General features: G+C 34.9%; 1 pseudogene; it reads right to left on the bottom strand.

The window, feature by feature from the left end:
* Window positions 1–7,322, bottom strand: part of LOC144319165 (ADP/ATP translocase 2-like) — a 144,735-nt pseudogene extending 137,413 nt beyond the window's left edge.
* Window positions 7,323–19,463: the final 12,141 nt, after the last annotated feature.

Genomic DNA, 19,463 nt, shown 5'->3' with positions numbered 1-19,463 from the left:
TATTATTTTTGGTTTTCATATTTTGCAGTTCTGTTTATTAATAGATGGTTAAGTAATAACAACTAGATAATAATCATGGGTAAAATCTTCTGCAATCTCGTAAATGTGTGAAGCTTCACTTGTTAGTGATCTATTTATGCACCAATTCCACACCATCTGAAGTAATTCAGATTTGATATAAACTAAGACAGCGATAACTATCCTGTGTCAATACTCCTTAGGGAACATCTTATAGGCTTTGTATTCTTCTATGTAAGTTTTAGTAAATGCTTACCAGTTTCTAAGAAAAATTCTATATTTTTGTAAGTAAAACTTTTATTGAAGTATAAAATAGTAAAGGTGCACATAAGTCTGTTGATTGATAAATTTTCACAACATAAACATACTCATTGTGCCAATACCAATATATAGAAAAATATATTATCAGTACCCAGAAGACCCCACATGATCACTGTTAAAGATAACATCACCCTGAATTTCAGTAGTATAGATTAATTTTGCATATTTTTATATTCTCTATAGGATAGAATCATATAGCATATATACTTCTGTGCCTGATTTCCTTTGCTCAACATGGTTTTGGTGTTTTATTTCTAACTTTAACATTGCTATGAAATGTTCTATTATATGAATGTAGTACAATTTTAAAAATAATTTTACTGCTGATGGACATTGGGAGTGATTTGATATTTGGCCTATATAAATAAACCTTTTGTGAACACTATTGCACATTTACTTTGGTGAACCCATGTATGAAATTCTACGACTATGCAATTAATAGTGAAGTATGCTCCACTGTTTTTGTTAAATGGTTATAACAAGGATCCCTGAGTGGCTCAGTCAGTTGGGCATCTGACTCTTGGTTTCAGCTCAGGTCATGATCTTATGGGTCATGGGATCAGTGGGGAGTCTGCTTGAAGATTCTTTCCCTCTGCTCCTCCTTCAACTCTCTCTCTCTAAAATAAATAAATAAATATTTAAAATAATTTAAACTATTACTTAAAGAGAGAGAGAGAGAAAGAAAGTGGTTATAACGGTTTGTATACCCACCAGTGGTGTTGAAAATACCAGTTGCTCTACATCATCACCAATACTTGGTATTGTCTATTGTCTCTATTTTAGCCACTCTGATGGTTATCTTACATGGTTTTATTTTGTATTTTCTTTGATAATTACTAAGAACGTTGCCTCAGAAATAAAATGAACATTTTAGTTTCCTTTCTGGTGAAATGCTCATTAAAACTTTATATTTCTGTCGGGTTCTCTGTCTTTTTCTTACTGATATGTGAGGTATTTATGTGTTCTGGATAATCTTCCCTTATTAGATAAATGCATTAAAATAAACTATTCTCACATTAAATACCAGAATGCCTGAACTTACTTGAGCATCTCTCAGTTAGGGGCCAAATTTATTTTTGATATGGCCCATATTAATGTTTAAGGTTTATACAGTGATAATATTTTTGTTTAAGGTCAGGGATCAAAAGTGCTTTGTATTAATCAATGTAAGCTTGTGAGGACAATGCTTGGATCTGTCAACTTTTAAAATATTTTCACAGCTCTCTAAAAGTGTATTAATAGAAAATATTTGAAAGATAAATTCCCACTTGAATGTTTCATACTTGGGGAATTATCAGCCATATGCGAGTGTGCTTTTAACATAGAGAGACAGGGGAGAAAAGAATAATCTAAGAGGCCTGAACCCAGGCAATTGAATGGACCTGACAAAAAAAACAATAAAAATTAGTGTCCCTCTTCAAGAAATATTCATAAAAGAATAAGTCAGGAAACCCAAATGAGCCCATAGTGTAATCATTGAGACAAATCCATTGCCATCTATTTATATCCTAAGGATGAAAATCAAGATTGTGACATTAACATATTAGACCAGCAATAAAATCTTGGGGCAAAGGCAGTTTTTAAATTTCCTTTAGAGTATACATATCTAAATATATGAGACTTTTTTTTATTTATGAGTACTGTTTTTTTTCATGTTTTATTCAGTTAACAACATTTGAGTAGGCAAAGGAGAATTGAAAAAACTATATATATAATTACACAAGCTAGTTTTAAAGTAACTTTGCTCAAATTATCTTCTTGATCCAACCCTTACCTATATCATTGCATTTATTCCTCATTACACTTGCCTCAAATCTCTCAAATCATAACATGCTACCTAGGTTTCTATTAAAGGCAACCTGCTGTTTTGCACCTTCATAAACTGCTCATTTACTCCTCATTTGTGGGATCTCCTTGCTTCCTTTCCTATCCTAGCTAATCACAATATTTATTAAACTTTCTGAATCCCTTTATAACCAAAAAGAAATGACCAGTGATTGTTTTGTGTTTTTGTTATACTCTATAGTACCTCAGTCGTATCACCTATCTTATTGTATGTGCTTATTTATATGACTTCTTCATTACTGGACTATAAGACCTTATTTTTTTTTATTTTTTTAAAATATTTTTAATTTTTTTTCAATTTATTTATTTATGATAGTCACAGAGAGAGAGGCAGAGACACAGGCAGAGGGAGAAGCAGGCTCCATGCACCGGGAGCCCGACGTGGGATTCCATCCCAGGTCTCCAGGATCGCGCCCTGGGCCAAAGGCAGGCGCCAAACCGCTGCGCCACCCAGGGATCCCTGGACTATAAGACTTTAGAAAGGAAGTGTAGTCTGATGTATCTTTACAACTTTGATGTTTGGTATATAACAGGCATGTACTGGATTACTAATGTAACTTGGTTTCCAGCTCAAGCCAAAGCTATATTCTCTATAGGATTTAGATATTCCTAGACATGTCTCAACAACTGATTGGGGCACATCATGCAGGCATCCAGTCTAATGTAGAAGAAAATGATTCCTGGCTTAGTACTTAAGGTGACACATGAAAGAATTGAAGAATGAGATTTATCCAAAAACTAAACTCCAGTTAGTGGATTATGTGTTGAATTTGCACCAAACAGTTCAGTTGTCTGGTCAGGCCCCAGGTTTTTGTATGACAGGAAGGAAAATAAGCTATAAGTACACTTCAATATTCTTCTACATTCTTCTACATGCAATACATACACTAGAATATACTACAAGACAGAGTACATGAATTGCATCCATTCATCTAAGAAGAGTATATAACTACCAACGTTAGTAGCTTAGCTTGGTGAAACATTGATATAAATGTGGATTGATATAAATGTGAATTGCATCCATTCATCTAAGAAGAGTATATAACTACCAACGTTAGTAGCTTAGCTTGGTGAAACATTGATATAAATGTGGTGAAACATTGATATAAATGTGGAGGTGCCAGAGCCTAAGTCGTTATCTGTAACAACAATAAAACAACTTTACAGGGGCTCTTGGCAACCACAGGTATCAATGACAAACCTCACTACAGGAATACAAAGTAAGAAGTGGAGAAGTATTAAAAAAAAAAAATAAAGCCAGGTTATGGTAATCTAGAGCCTGAAGTAAGAGCTGTATTAAAGAGCTGTGTTAATGTGTGCACACATCTAATATTTATTTGTCTTATGTTTTTATTATATTTGTATTTTTCCTCTGTCATCTGATTTAAAGTTAGGTTTTGTCATAGAGGAGAGGGTGACAGAGTGACACTGTAAGGCCAGATCAGGAGAAAAGACCTTCACATCTTGATTCCGTCAGCCTTTATGCTTTCATTTCTTTGGCACAGGCCAATGGATCAGCTGGCTTGCATCCTCCTGTGTATTTCTCCATTGCCCAGTGGAACATTACTGCCTACTGCTTATGGCCCAAGACCTTGGTCAAAGTTCTTGGCTAATAGCCTGTTCCCGTGCAGTCATACCCTCTTCAATGAAGTCTGAAACTTAGCCTCAGTGGAAAATATTTCTAAGTTCATTCTTCTGTCTTTACTTCTTTCTTGTTGGCCTGATTTTTGCATCTGCTACGTCTTTATACCTTAGAGACTTTTACTCCTTTTAGTAATGAGCCAAATGTATAGTGTGCAGTTCTCCATATTAAATATTTTCAGTTCCAATGACTGCTATGATTTCTTCTCTCTGACTGAACCTTGATTGATACATTCATAAGTTTTGTTATTGTTGTTTAATTTTAGTAACTGTAAAGTTTAACTACAAAGTACAAAACAAAAAACAAAAACAAAACAAAATAAAATAAAAACAAAGTACAAAAAACAAAGTACATCAAAACGAATCCTTGTTATGAGCATTATTGGCTAGAATTAATCTAAGTCAAATTTCAATAGAAGTTTATATAAAGAAAATGTTAAGCGTAGAATGGTATAGAGGAAATATATAAATGTGACAAATTCATAAAGATTGTTTTGAAATGAGTGAACTTTAGCAAACCCTGGACTTTATTCATATTTTATAAGAATGCCATGCAAATGTTCATTTATTTAAAATTAATTTTCAGTTTGCCAATAAATTCCAATAAATCAATTTTTATGAAAAAGCTCACTTTATACTAACTAAATTATTTATGAGAAACTACCTATAAAATATCATGTCTACTATTATTAACTGACATTTATAATTATTGTTATAAACTGAATGTTGCTTTGAGCTGAAAGTTATGGACTGAATGTAAGAGAATAAATTTGTGTTGTTTAAGCTACTCAGTCTATGGTATATAGTTATGGCAATCCTAGCAGACTAAGGAAACTGTTCATAATATGCTCCCTCATAAATAGTTTTTATAACAGTTTACAATAATCTTGAGAAATAGCCATTAAGTTCATCTCTTACATGGGAGGAACCTGAAGCTCACATAAATACAAAACCTACTTGTATCATGGTGTGGGCCTTACCTTCATGTTCCCCTTGGAAGAGAAACACAGGAGATTTCCTATGCAGAATAAACTGGCAGTAGTAGCATCAAGTTTCTGGAGGGCAAGTTTTGAATAAAATTGGCTCTCAACAAGAATAAGATGCCAATTAATTCCCACACATTTGAAAGTGGATTTTCAGGTTTATTGGTAGCTTAGTGATGGTCATGAATAAATCAGAATTTAGGGCCAGGAAGTAGGTTACCTCACTTCTCCAGAACCATGAGAGCTAAGACCATGCATTCTAGTTTTTAGTTTGGAAAATATATTAAAAACAAAAGTAAAAAGATATTAGGAAAGAGGAAATGTATTATCAATACTACTCATTTAAAAAACTTTTAAAACCTTATTTGAATGTACTAAATTTTGGTAGCATATCATTGGATTATGGCTAACCATTATTTTATTATTTAGTAATCCTGTGTTGTTGTGATCATTAAATTAACATTTGTTGGGATCCCTGGGTGGCTCAGCAGTTTAGCATCTGCCTTCAGCCCAGGGCGTGATCCTGGAGACCTGGGATCCAGTCCCACATTGGGCTCCCTGCATGGAGCCTGCTTCCTCCTCTGCTTGTGTCTCTGCGCTCTCTCTCTCTCTCTCTCTCTCTGTGCCTCTTATGAATAAATAAATAAATTCTTTAAAAAAATTAACATTTGTTAAGTAGAGTTCTGAGTGTGGGGTGGTTAGCCCTGGTTCAACAAAAGAACACAGGAAGTTGAAATAGAGAAGGTGTTGGAGGAGGTACGTGGCAGCTCTCCAAAGCCCACTTGAGGAGGTGAAGGCAGGATGAAGGCTGAGACAGAGCAGGACCTGGACCATATGCCTTTAGTAGGGTCCACTGGTAGAGTGCTTTGGGGTTCTCAGGCAAATTCTATCTTGGTCAATTCAAACCAAAAAGAGCAGGGATTTGGTAAGCTATGGGAGGGTCTTATCTAAGAAGGGAACAAGGGGAAGGCCCTAGGAGCAAGGGGAGAATGTTATGACAGCAGTGGTTAAGGGAGTGATATCAGGAACTTATATTTACTAATGACTCTGTGAACTGTTATCTGGAGCATGAGCTCATGATGGGAGCTTATGTCCAGTCAAGGCCCAGCAGGCTGCTTGGCCACACAAAATGAATGCCAGGACCTCAGTATTACATAGTATTTCAGCTATTCTGTAGTATCTCCGCTTATACATATGTGTATTCTATTAGATATTGCACTGGGTAATAATATTTTAAAAGAATTACACTTGGAATTCAAAATTAGCAAACAGAGATAGATCTTAAATATTATCCTCATAGAGATTAGTGATAGAATAAAACGAGAACTAAAGCCTGTTATGTAAGCTAACAATAGGAAAGAAGATAGCAAAAGTGCTCATTTAATAAGATTAAAACTTATTTTGTCCACTGAGTCCCAGAATCATACTTTAAAAATTATTGCAAAGTATAGTTTTTATGCTAAAAATTCAATATGGAATATTATATCAATATCATATGTGATATATATGTCTTGAATAAAATTCAAAGGTGGAACCAACTTAGATTTTGAAAATGATATGAATTAAATGTTACATAATGTTTTTAAGCTTGCTTTTCATTAAGTCTGTAGGAAATACTGTACTCTATCAATCAATATTTGGACAGCACATTTATTGGGCTTCTAACACCCCTTCAGAAGACAATATGACAAAGGAATTGTTATACAGAAAAAGTTAAATTGTTGATATAAAAGAAAGTCTAGGCATGTGTCCAAAAGTCCATATCTGAGAATAAAGTGAGGAGAAGAGGTGGGATCTTGTTCTAGAGCCAGTATTGGCAGAGTAATCCAGTCTACCAAGCCAGTGACCCATGTGGGGTTCTGCTATCTACACAAGAATCAGGAAGCATTACTCACTCAGGGGATCTCCTGAGCTCCACTTCATCCTCGTGTATCCAACCTCAGAGCTGGAGCAAAGAATCTATGCCTTGTCTTGACACCTGCTTCCACATCCTTTGGGTTTGTTCACCCCAAGGCATATTCTAGGCTCTCTCTCTTTCTCTCTCTCTCTTTTTAAGATTTTATTTATTTATTCATGAGAGACACAGAGAAAGAGGCAGAGACATAGACAGAGGGAGAAGCAGGCTCCATGCAGGGAGCCCGATGCGGAACTCGATCCCAGGACCCCGGGATCACGACCTGAGACAAAGGGAGATGCTCAACCGCTGAGCTACCCACGTGCCCCCAGGCTCTTTACATGCATCCTATCATTAAACTCACAAGATAATCTTATTTTATAGTATTCTTCCATTTTATAAAGATGGAATTCAAGGCTTACGGTACTCATCCAAGGTCACAAAGAAAGTAAATTCAGAATTCCAAAACCCATTCTCTATCTTTTATAAAAGAGCAGCTAGGGGTATACTAGTAAATTTTCACAGTGCCAAATACACGCATGCGTGCACACACACACATTTACCTGTATTTTTTCTGCTTGAGAATCTGTAAGACTGTTTCGGATGTTCCTATAAGTCATCTTTACAGAATCTTAAGCTACATAAGCCCTGAGTATAATCATTAAATAAGGGACTTTTCTTATAAAATCTTCAGCCTCTTTATTTTATTTATTTTTTTTAATTTTTATTTATTTATGATAGTCACACAGAGAGAGAGAGAGAGAGAGGCAGAGACATAGGCAGAGGGAGAAGCAGGCTCCATGCACCGGGAGCCCGACGTGGGATTCGATTCCGGGTCTCCAGGATCGCGCCCTGGGCCAAAGGCAGGCGCTAAACCGCTGCGCCACCCAGGGATCCCTATTTTATTTATTTATTTTTAATTTAATTATGATTTGCCAACACCCAGTGCTCATCTCATCACGTGCCCTCCTTAATATGATGGGGTAACTGGGTGATGGGCATTAAGGAGGGCAGGTGATGGAAAGTCCCTAACTTCTAATTTTCCTATCCATTAGTGATCCCTGCTTTACAACTAAACAACTTGCATTGTGGCTTAGTTCTTGTCCTTTTCTTTTTGTCCAACTGTATTCTCATTTCAAGAAATAAAAATCAATATTAGACAATACAAATGACTGATACAAGCTACAATCTTTGTGAAACATATTTGCATTTAAAAACTTTAAAACCACAAGATAGAGAAATTGTAGGGGAATCCTTCCTAAGCTTTGAATAGAAAACATATTTTGGGATGGGATGTAACAGTCCCCTCAAGAAGGTCAGAACTGACATAATTCAAAAAAGGTTAGTAGTCAAGTTTAAATTAAAACAAATAACTAAAAGTGGGCTACCTCTTTGAGTACTTTAACCTTTCCCTTTGGGAAGGATGCCAGTCAGTTTAAGAATATTTAAAATCCTAAATATGTAGCTGATTTAAAAATTGATGTAAATAAGATCACCAAAATAATAACTGAACTGAGTACCCTAGGAATATATTAATAGGTTTTCTTCATATTTGTGTCTCTTAAGTGAATCCAATTTTAGCATCTGCATTATTTTACTATTTGGAAAATAGTATAGTCTCTCTAATAACCATATAATACAATCCTGCCAGATTTACATAATAGACCATAAGAGAAAAAAATAACATGAGTCAAGTAGACAGTTTTAAATATCAAATGCAAGCAAAATCTTAAGACTATTCAATATCATTGAAATTATTCTGTCAATCTTAAAGATGTTAGAGGTCAAGGTTATGAGTATAGACAATCCAAAGCAGCATGCCAGTGTGCCACATACAAACTCAAATTACCATTGGTAATACAAAGTAATCTTTAATATCTGAATTGAAAGAATGATTAGATTCAAACATTAAATATGACTAAAGGGGCAGCCCAGGTGGCTCAGCAGTCTAGCGCCGCCTTCAGCGCAGGGCTTGATTCTGGAGACCCTGGATGGAGTCCCACGTCTGGCTCCCTGCAGGGATCCTGCTCCTCCCTCTGCCTGTGTTTCTGCCTCTCTCTCTCTCTGTCTGTCTCTAATAAACAAAAAATAAATAAAATCTTAAAATTACATATATGACTAAAGGGGCAGAGACACAATATTGTAAGGATAAATACATGTTATTGTTGGTTATGAAAATTTAGAATGTATATTGTTGGTTACGAAAATTTAGAATGTATGAATATGTTGAATTAATTTTCCTTGCAATTTATAATTAAATTAATGGTGTGTCTTAAAACTGATGATGGTTTGGAGACAAAGAAATACAGGAGCTCTACCTTTTCTTTTTTTTTTTTTTTTCTTTTTTTTTTTTTTAACTCTACCTTTTTGTTAGCAACTTTCATTCAGTTCTTGGGTTGTTTCTCTAAAGTTAAATAATTTCCGCAGCACAATTTCCATTAATTGGACTAGATGGACTTTTACTATATTTCAGTGGAGTCCAATACTTTTAAGAAGCAACCCCAAAGAAGTATCATTTGTTGGCCACTTTTATCTTGTTTATATTGGCTACATTTTATTCCAGCTGACTGACTTTCTATTGGCCACGATAGCTAATTCTATAGCTCTTAATTGGCAAAATCTTGTCTGTATATGTACATTATCTTCTAATTCAAAAATTAATGTTAGGTAGCCAAAATGGTATTTGTGACTTCCTTACATGTCAAAAAGGAGTAGCTTTTAAAATTAAACAGAGTAGGGGCACCTGGGTCGCTCAGTTGGTTAAGCATCTGCCTTTGGCTCAGGTCATGATCTTGGGGTCCTGGGATTGAGCCCCACGTCGAGCTCCCTGCTCAGCGGGGAGTCTGCTTCTCCCTCTCATCTGCCTCTCCCTCTCCATCTGCCTCTCCCCCAGTTCATGCTCTCTATCAGATAAATAAATAAAATCTTTAAAAAAATAAACAAATGAAACAGAGTAGCCTCACACTATGCGGGACCCCCCAGTAGAATTTTCTGATGACATATTAATGATCCCCTTATCCCTTCTAACTTCCAGTTTTTGGAAATCACACACAGAATATTTCTCAATCCAATCATTCACGGCAATGACTGCAAAGAAAAGATTATAGGAATACTGCTATATGCTGTCTAACCAGTAATTAAATCTCTGTTAAAAATGAGTAGTGCATTTTTAATAGTTTTACCGGTTTCATGAACAACATATGTTCTTTTAAGCAAGAGCTCATCTTTCATCAACACCTAAATTCACACCAAAGCTCAGTGGCTTTTTTCAGTTGGACGCCTGCACATTATATCATCCATCATGCTGGCACAGCAACAGTAGTGGAACAGAGGCATTAACCTGTCACAGTGTAATTCAGGAAGGAATGTGGTTTTCAAAGGAGCCTCAGCTTGGTTACCAGATCACAGCTATTGAGTGTGGGGGTTTATGTAACCATGTACACAAATATATCCCAAAGAGGGCCTTAAAATTCACATTGACAAAAAAAAAATATTCAGACTACTGGAAAAACAGCTTGGAGCACAGATGAATGTTTAAGTAACTTAAACTTTTACTGACAAAGCTCATTCCTTATTCTGTAATCTATTCTTTTCTTGCTTAGCACGTTTCTATGCACATGAGAGCCCTGGGCTAATTTCTACAGTTTATATGCGGACAAGGAAAATAGCCTCACAGATGAGTAATAACAGCTCAACAGACAAAGGCAGCCTGAGGTGTGCATGCAAAGGGGAAAATCATCCTCGGGACATGCCATAACAATATCCATTATTGCAGCCCAGGTATGGGGCACTTTTGTTCTAGAACAATCTGAATGTGTAGTGAACTGTAGAAGGGTATCAGGTGAAACCAGTTTTAATTATCAGCACAATTACCAGTAGAGAGTGCTGAGTACTACTACTTTCTGGGGCCAATAAATTGATCCATGAAACAACTGCTTTGTTAGAATCCTGGCCCTACTGCTTCCTAATTAATATGGCTTGGACAATTCACTTAGGCTATCTATGCCTTTGTTTCCCCCTCATTAAATTAGGAATAATATCAGAACCTACTTCACAGAGCTATGGAAGGGATTATGCAGTTTTCTTTCTTGGGCATAAAGGAAACAGTCCACTTAGCTAAAAATCCAAATGGGAAGAAAAATGATTTCCCCAGGGTATTTTGTGTAATAGTAATAGTATTTTCCTCTAGGTCACTGGGGAGGTGTTTAGGGTTGAATTTCGTCCCCCAAAAGGTACATTGAAATCCAAACCCTGAGCACCTCAACATGTGATCTTTTTTGGAAATAGTATCTTTTTTACATATAATGAGTCAAAATGTGGTCATACTGAGGTAGGGCAAACTTTAATTCAATGTGACTTGTGTGTCCTTATAAGGAAAGGAGAAGAGACACAGAAGGAAGGAAGAAGGCCCCATGAAGGTGGGGTCAGAGCTTGGAAGTACACTGTCATAAGGTAAGGAATGCCTGGAGCTATTGGATGCTGGAAGAGGCGGGAAAGGTTCTCCTCTAGAGGCTTCAGAGGGAGCAAGGCTCTGCCAACACCTCAAGTTTGAACTTTAAGCCTCTAGAACTGTGAGACAATACATTTCTGTTGTGAAAAACCACCCGGTTTGTGGCACGTTGTTATAACAGTCCTAAGAAATGAATACAGGAATTTTGCCATTGTTTGCTAGAACTTTCTTTCTTTCTTTTTTAAAGATTTTATTTACTTATTCATGAGAGACAGAGAGAGAGGCAGAGATACAGGCAGAGGGAGAAGCAGGCAAAGGCAGATGCTCAACCACTGAGCCACCCAGGTGCCCTGCTAGAAGTTTCAAGTTATTTAAACCATCCTACAGCAATGAGAAGGTCATAACAGCAATTAATTATTTATCAGGTCTATGAGTGCTCTCTTCTCACATGATGATGGAATCATTTTGCTGGTATTCAATCATTCTAAGTTTTCTACATCTTCCTGAAACATGTTCTGTTTTCCCAGAATACCATACAATTAACGGAGACATCAAAATGTATTAGCATAGAATTTTCCATAGTGGTCTCTTAATTACATAGTGGTCTCTTCTCTCTTCCATTTATGGAAGGCTGTGGCCTTTTTCATTCATAATTGCATATCATTTTACTTTTTTTCTTTTAATTTTTTAGTAGTAGTTCTTTTAAAAAATATTAAATTACAGTTAAAGGAATAATATAAAATTCACTATAGTTAATCATTAGCCAGGATACAGTTCAGTGTGGTATATATATTTTTTCTTATATATAAATATATATAATTTTATAGAAAGTACTTAATTTTGAAATGTATTAATGTATTTGAAAATGATGAAAAACGAGGTCTAGAACTAAAGAGAAAATGACTGCATTTGATTAAAAAAAAAAAGAAATCTAGAGTTACAAGACTTAGATGAAATGGCATTGATTGAGAGAACTCTTGTTTATTTTATTTTATCCCCAAGAATATAACAGCCTTCATCTCTGCTACTGTGGTATTTTTTGGTGGTATTTTTCTTTGAAAATTGCTTTTGGCAAATAAATATATTTATATGATATATGCTGCTCTAGACTAATAGGACAAGTTTAATAATGGCAACCACAGATTTTTGCTCTAACAATAATCAGAACCATGAATATACAAATGATTCACTTAAATAATGTATAAATAATCTTCTGAAATTAAGTGACACTAAGCAGGCACCTGCGTGGCTCAGTTGGTTAAGCATCTGCCTTCAGCTCAGGTCATGATCCTGGGGTCCTGGGATGGAGCCCTGAATTGGTCCCCCTGCTTAGCAGGGAGATGGCTTCTCCCTCTGGTCCTCCCCCACGCTCATGTTTGCACTCTTGCTCTCTCTCTCTCTCTCTGAAATAATTTTTTTTTAAATCTTAAAAAAATTCAGTAACACTGAGTAATCAATCCCTCCTTTCTTTGCCTAAGATTAGTTTTTTTTTCATTTTTTAACAGATTTATTGACAAATGGTTGACATACAATAAACAGCACATGACTTGTACAGTTTGATAAAGCCACGACCTACGTATACAAATGTGAAACTGTCAAGACAATGAACATATATATAATCTCAAAAGTTTATTTATCCTTGATGATTCCTCCCTCTTACACCTCCCTAAGTCTCCTCACTCTGGGAATATACCAAACTGCCTCACATCACCTTTGAATAGCTTAATTTTCTAAGATCATATCTAAATGGAATTATAGTATATAAGCTTCATGTTTTGTTTTGTTTCTTTCACCAACCATAATTATTTTAAGATTCATCCAAGATATTCCATGTTTCAGTTGTTTTTCCTTCTGATTTCTGGGTAATATTTCATTTCATAGGTAGACTACAATCTGTTTTCCTATTCCTTTTTAAATGACCCTTTGGGTTAATCCTTGTTTTTCTGGAAAGTAAAAATAAAGCCACGTTTATTGATGAAGATTCATTATGGACAAAACTTTCATTTCTTTTGAGCAAATACCTTCTAGTGGAATAAGTAAAAAATGGTAGATACTGCTGAACTGGTTTTCAAAGTGTTGGTGTATTTTACTCTTCTGCCACCAGAATAGAAGAGTTCTAGTTTGCACCACATCCTTGCCAGAACCAAGTAGAGTGTTTTTCTTCAGATTTTAGATTATCTACTGGTTGTATAGATGTGTCACCCTGTGCCTTTACCTGTATTCCCCATATATTGAATGATATCCATTTTCTTTCCAGAGGCTCATTTGCCATCATTGTATCATCCCTAGTGAATTTTTTTTTCGAATCTTTGTCAATGCCTTGTTGAATTTCTTAAAATTATTATTAGGTGTGAGAGTTCCTTACATATTATTGGGACAAGCCCTTTAACATATATGATATTTACAAATATTTTTTTCAACAAATATTTGTCTTATGTTCATAACCACGTCTTTCAAAGAACAGAAGTTCTTAATTTTGTTGAAGCTGTTAATTATTTTTTCCTCATATTTTTCCTCATGGTTGTGGTGTTTTGTTTAAGAAATCTTAGTCTAAAGCAGGGTCACAAAGATCTTTTCCTAGGTATTCTCTAGATGTTCTATTTTAGTTTTTTACATTTAGGCCTAGGATTCATTTTGATTTAATTTTGGTATACAAAATTGGACTGAAGTTTCATTTTGCTAATAATACTGATTGATGCAGTATATTTTGTTGGGAAATACTATCCTTTACTCATTGAATTATATGTGCACCACTGTTGAAGATCAACTAGCGGTGTGTGTGTGTGTGTGCGCGCGCGCGTATGAGTCTGGACTTTCTATTTGGTTTTGTTGGTATATTTGTATATCTTGATGCCAATAACAAATTTGTTTGATTATCATATCCTTATAATAAATGTGAAGGCAGATAATATAAGTCTTCTAACTTTATTTTTCTATTTCAAAGTTGTTCTGCCTATTATAACTTTTTCCTTTTCTTTTTTTTTTTTTTAAAGATTTTATTTATTTATTCATGATAGTCACACAGAAAGAGAGAGAGAGAGAGGCAAAGACACAGGCAGAGGGAGAAGCAGGCTCCATACAGGGAGCCCGACGTGAGATTTGATCCCGGGTCTCCAGGATTGCACCCTGGGCCAAAGGCAGGCGCTAAACCACTGCGCCACCCAGGGATCCCAACTTTTTCCTTTTCATATGAAATTTAGGATTAGCTTGGCAGTTTCTACAAAAAAACTAAAATCCTGATTTTGATTGCAATTATAGATCAGTTTGTGGAGAATTAAGATCTTGACAATATTGGCACTTTTGATCCATAAGTATATTTTTCCATTTATTTAAAGATTCTTTAATTTCTCTTAAAATGTTTTATAATATTAATGTATGAGTCTTTCAAGTCACTCATTAGATTTAGCCCTGTGTTTCATATTTTTGCACTACTTAAGTATTTTTTTCAATTTCTGATTGTGCCCTTGCTAGATATAAAAATAAAATTGAGTTTTTGTATCATTCAAACTTGCTAAGCTCACTAGTTTTAGTACATTTTTGGAGATTAAATAATTTTTATGTAAGTAAATTATACAATCTGGAAATAGCAACAGTTTTCATTCTTTATTTCCAAAGTGAGTATCTTTTATTTCTTTTTCCTTCCTACTTATACTCATTCAAACCTCCAGTTAAGTGGGAAATAAAAGTGGTAAAAGTTGATATCTTTGACTTTTTATTAATATTATTTGGAAAGTATTCAGTTGTCTTTAATTGGATCATTAGCTGTAGGCTTCCATAATGCCTTTAATTAATAGAAGGAAACTTTTTTCTATTCCTACTTAGTCAAAAGGCTTTGTCATGAATAACTTTCTTGGGTCAAATGTCTTTTATACAGCTGTTGAAGTGGTTATGCATTTACATTTTTTCTGTGTATGGAAGATTACATTGTTTGAGTTTTAAATATTAAAGCAACCTTGATTCTTGGCATAAACCCAATGTGGTCATGATTAATGATTTTTTTAATATACGTTGGATTCAATTTACTAAATTAAAAAAAAATAGTTTGGCAACAATGTTTAAGAGACATACTGCTCTGCAGTTTTCTTTTAATGACTTTTTCTGGTTTGAGTAGTAGAGTAATGGAGACTTCATAAAATGAATTGGAATATTCCCTCCTCTTCGATTTCCTGAAAGAGTTTGTGTAGCATAATTTCTTCCACGAAAGTTTGCTAGGATTCACAAGGGAAAACACCTGAGTATGAATTTTTCCTTGTGGAAAGGTTCCTAACTAAATTCTATTATACTATTTATTTATTCACATTAGTGACAATGTTTCATAATTCATTACTGTTATTTCCTGAATGAGCTGGACAGTTTGTATCTTTTATAGAACATATTCACTAAACCCAAATTGTCAAGTTTGACAGAATGGTTTTAATAGAATTACCTTATTATTCTTTTAATACTGGTGAATATCTAGTGATATCTTCTCTCTCATTTCTGATATTGGTGATTTGTATCTTCTTCTTTAATCTATAGCAATACAATTACATTGTAATCAGAGAACATGCTTATATAATTTAAATTCTTTTATGTATATTGAAACTGTGGATATCCCAGAATATGATTTCCTTGGTAAATAATCCATATACATTTGATAACTATGTGTATTCTGGTGGTGTTAGTATTAATGTATTATACATGGGAATTAGGTCAAGCTGGTTGGTAGAGTCTAAAAGAACTCTGTATACCTATTGATTTCCTGTCTACCTGCTTTATCAATTATTGACAGGGGTTGCTGAAATTTTCAATTATAACAGACAATTTATATCTTCTTGCAATTTTAACTAGCCATATTCCTTTCCCCAGTCTTCCACATCCATCTTTACCAGTTTCTTTTTTTACAGCATTTCATCATTCTTTATTACTTTTCCCTTGAGTTATTTCCTTGGTTTATACTTGGAATTAGTAAGGAAGCTCAGAGACAAACAGGCCTATGCACCTTTTTGACTGGAATTCAGAATCAACTTTTAAAGTGAGTTCAGGTTAAGCAGAACACAAAAGCCCATCTCTTACAGAACGATATTTGAAGAATGATTATTTCCATTACTCCTTGCAGTAATGGAGCAGAATAGAACAACATATGTTCAGAGTCAGATACATAAGAGAAAGTTAAAAAGGAATAATGGAAGCATTGCTACTTCACGTCATTGAACTTCCTGTGTGTGGGAAGGTGTGAAGTAGCAATGTATGTCAGAAAGGTAATTTACCTAATAGTGATCCTTGTAATAGAACCTTGGAACTTCTCAACCCCACCCCATGAAGGAAGCATGAATTTCTTGGCTTTAGTACAATTTCTCAAATTGGGAAAGGACAATATACAACTCAGAGTTAGGATAGATAAATTTTGAAGTAAGGAAGTGCATTTGTTCCATGAAGACAGTTTGCCAGAATCCTCTTCTTAGTGGAGATGAAAAAGTAAAACAAAATTTGTTTTTGTTTTGTTTTTATACCACTTTGGTCAGTTTTCGGGAAACTGAGTTGTTCTCTTTGTCAAAATAAGGCTAACTGTGTACTCCCAGAGTATCTTCAAATATTGACATTTCTCCCCCTGAACTCTGGGCCCTTTCTCCTGGGACGACTAGTTCAAACCCTAAGAAATCCCAGGCCAAATCACCATTAACTGCTGGTTGTAATCAAGCCTTTGCTATTTGGTATGAAAAGTGACCCCACAGTTAATCCCTTCGAGCATTCTTTATTTATTCACGGTTAACTAAAAACAGAACTTTTGTTAGCACTGTGATTTGGGTGCCAGAACAAACAGAAAGTTCAGGTATATTTTTGTTCTGCAGCTGTAAATAAATTAGTAAAACAAAGTAATCAAATGAAGCTGATGAACATGACCTTAAACCAATGGAAAATTGTGGCATTAAAATCAATATTTCAAAATTGCTGTAAATCTAGAAATAATGACCATTGGAATATCAGAAAATTAACATTTAGTTGTTGAAGGCCAGATGCAGATGCAAATTGAGAAAAATCAGAACACTGTTCTTTCATGTTAGGAATTTTTTTTTTTTTTTGAAGTAGTTGTGCTTAGATAAAGTAAATAACTAAATGATGAGCTCCCTTCTTTGGAATCTTTCCAAGTACACTCCAAAGTACTTCTTATTCAAACATAGTATGTTATGTGGCAAGACATCTATTCAAAGCTGGCATCAGAGAAAATGATGTATGAATAAGTATGCTAATTCATAAGCCACCCTCTCTGATCTTGATGTGACAGTGGGCCGTTGGCTCGGTGAATAGAACAATATATTTGGTGTTTTAACACCTAATTTCCTGAATTAGAGTGAATAGCAGGAGGAAAAATTAAGAACGTTCTTATGTTTCTACATGGTAGCTCCCAGTTGTGAAGTTTTTCTTTCAAGGGTCCTAGCAGTGAGGCATCAGATGAGAGAGGCTATTGTTATTAAATAGAAATACGCTGAGAAGCTCATTTGAGTAGTGTAAAATATCAAGACTTCTGCTGGAATAGTTAATGCAGTCCTGCATTACCAGACTTTTAGTATCCCATTATGACTATATCTATCATGCAATGCACTGTTCATGTAAGCCACTGTTTTCAAATTGAAAAAAAAAGAAAAAGTTGAGTCATCCATAAGCTCTGTGTGTATATTAGTTATTTTTAAACAGAGATATAATTAAAAGTACATTATATACAATTTTATTATTCTCTATGTGAAGAATTTTATTATTGTCTCTATGTGGAAAACAGACTCTAAGGTGATCCACATTAATTTTCACCACCCAATTCTGTGTAATCACCTCCCTTTGTGTGGAGAACCTTTGAGTTGCATCCAACTATAGAATATAGCAAAGATAAGGAATGTCATCCCATCATTATATTACTACACATATAATCCATCTTCCTAGCCAACTCACATTCTCTCCTTTTTTCCTCTGTTGGCTTTAAAAAAGTAAGATTTCATGAAGTAGCTCCTGTATGTAGATGCCCATGTGGCATCAAAGTTAAAGGAATCTCTAAGTCTTGACAGTGATCTCCAGAACAAAACTGAGACCCTTAGTCCTGCAACCATAAGGAAATGAATTCTGTCAACAACTAGGGAGTTTGGAAACATTTTTGCTCAGTTGAGCCTCTGATGACGTTGCAGCCCAGATGCCAACTGAATTGCTACCATTCTCCCTTATTTTCTTATTTTTTGTTTTTCTATTTCTTGAACATGTTAATCACAATTATTTAAAAGTTATTTTAGGATAAATCTCATATCTGGATTGCTTAGTCTTTGTATTTGTTTTCTTGGCTTTTATGTCAGATGATCCTATACCTTGGAATGTGTGTTAACCTTTTAAAAATGTAGAATATTGTTTATAAAACAAATAAAATATCATAGAGAATCCAGATGATGTCATCCTTTAAGAAACAGTTCAGCATTTCTTCTAGTAGGTAGAGAGATGGGAACCTGATTACTTTAACCTAAGCATGGGCTGATCTGAGTCAAGCCTCAGTTAAAGTATCAGAAAATTCACTCTTACCTTCTGTTAGAATCTGCTCCTAGGATGGAGCCCTCTATAGCTTTGGAAAGAACCATGGTCCATCCTTGTAGTCACCAGGAATCTTTCCCCCATGAAGACGTTAGCATAATTATCTTCTATGCTTTCTGAGAACTCTCTTCTGCTTAGAAATGCTTTCTGCTGTGTTTTAGACACTTGCTTCATTTGGCTTCAAAATTCAAATACATTTTGATGGGAAAAGCAGACACAGATTTTAGGGCTTTCAAATTTCTAACTCTGTATGTCCAGCACCCCTTACGCAATATTAAAAGCACTAACGATTTCCTTGTCATTCCAGGAATGGCCTTTGTTTGTATATATTCTGGATTTGAGAACGAACCCTTGGTTCTCACCATTCTGTCATGTGTGCAGAAATGGAAAATTTTCCTAGGGAAACGTGTCTACACAGTGACAGCTTAATCTTCATGTTCTTTCCTCTCCACACTCTTGGCCCATTCTTTCTTTATGTTTTAGAATCTCTCTAATGCATTTAAACAGATTAGTATTTTCCCATCTTTTTCTAGTTATTCTAAGTGGACGCATTAGTCTGCTCTAGGCTACTCCAAACTGCCTAAAAATAAAAGTACTTTCACATTTATATTCATTTCCTAATATATAGATGAGAGTGAGAGAGAGAGACATACAGACAAAGATTTTTCTTGCAGACATGAAATAATGGGATTATTTTCTTATGTGTTTTGTGCTGGTACTTCATATTTACTTGCAAATTATTCAACGAATTTATGACATGCTTACA

This window comes from Canis aureus, chromosome 8 (assembly GCF_053574225.1).
Source record: "Canis aureus isolate CA01 chromosome 8, VMU_Caureus_v.1.0, whole genome shotgun sequence".
NCBI lineage: Eukaryota > Metazoa > Chordata > Mammalia > Carnivora > Canidae > Canis > Canis aureus.
The sequence above is the reverse complement of the archived record's forward strand: the minus strand, read 5'-3'. Positions and strand labels throughout refer to the sequence as shown.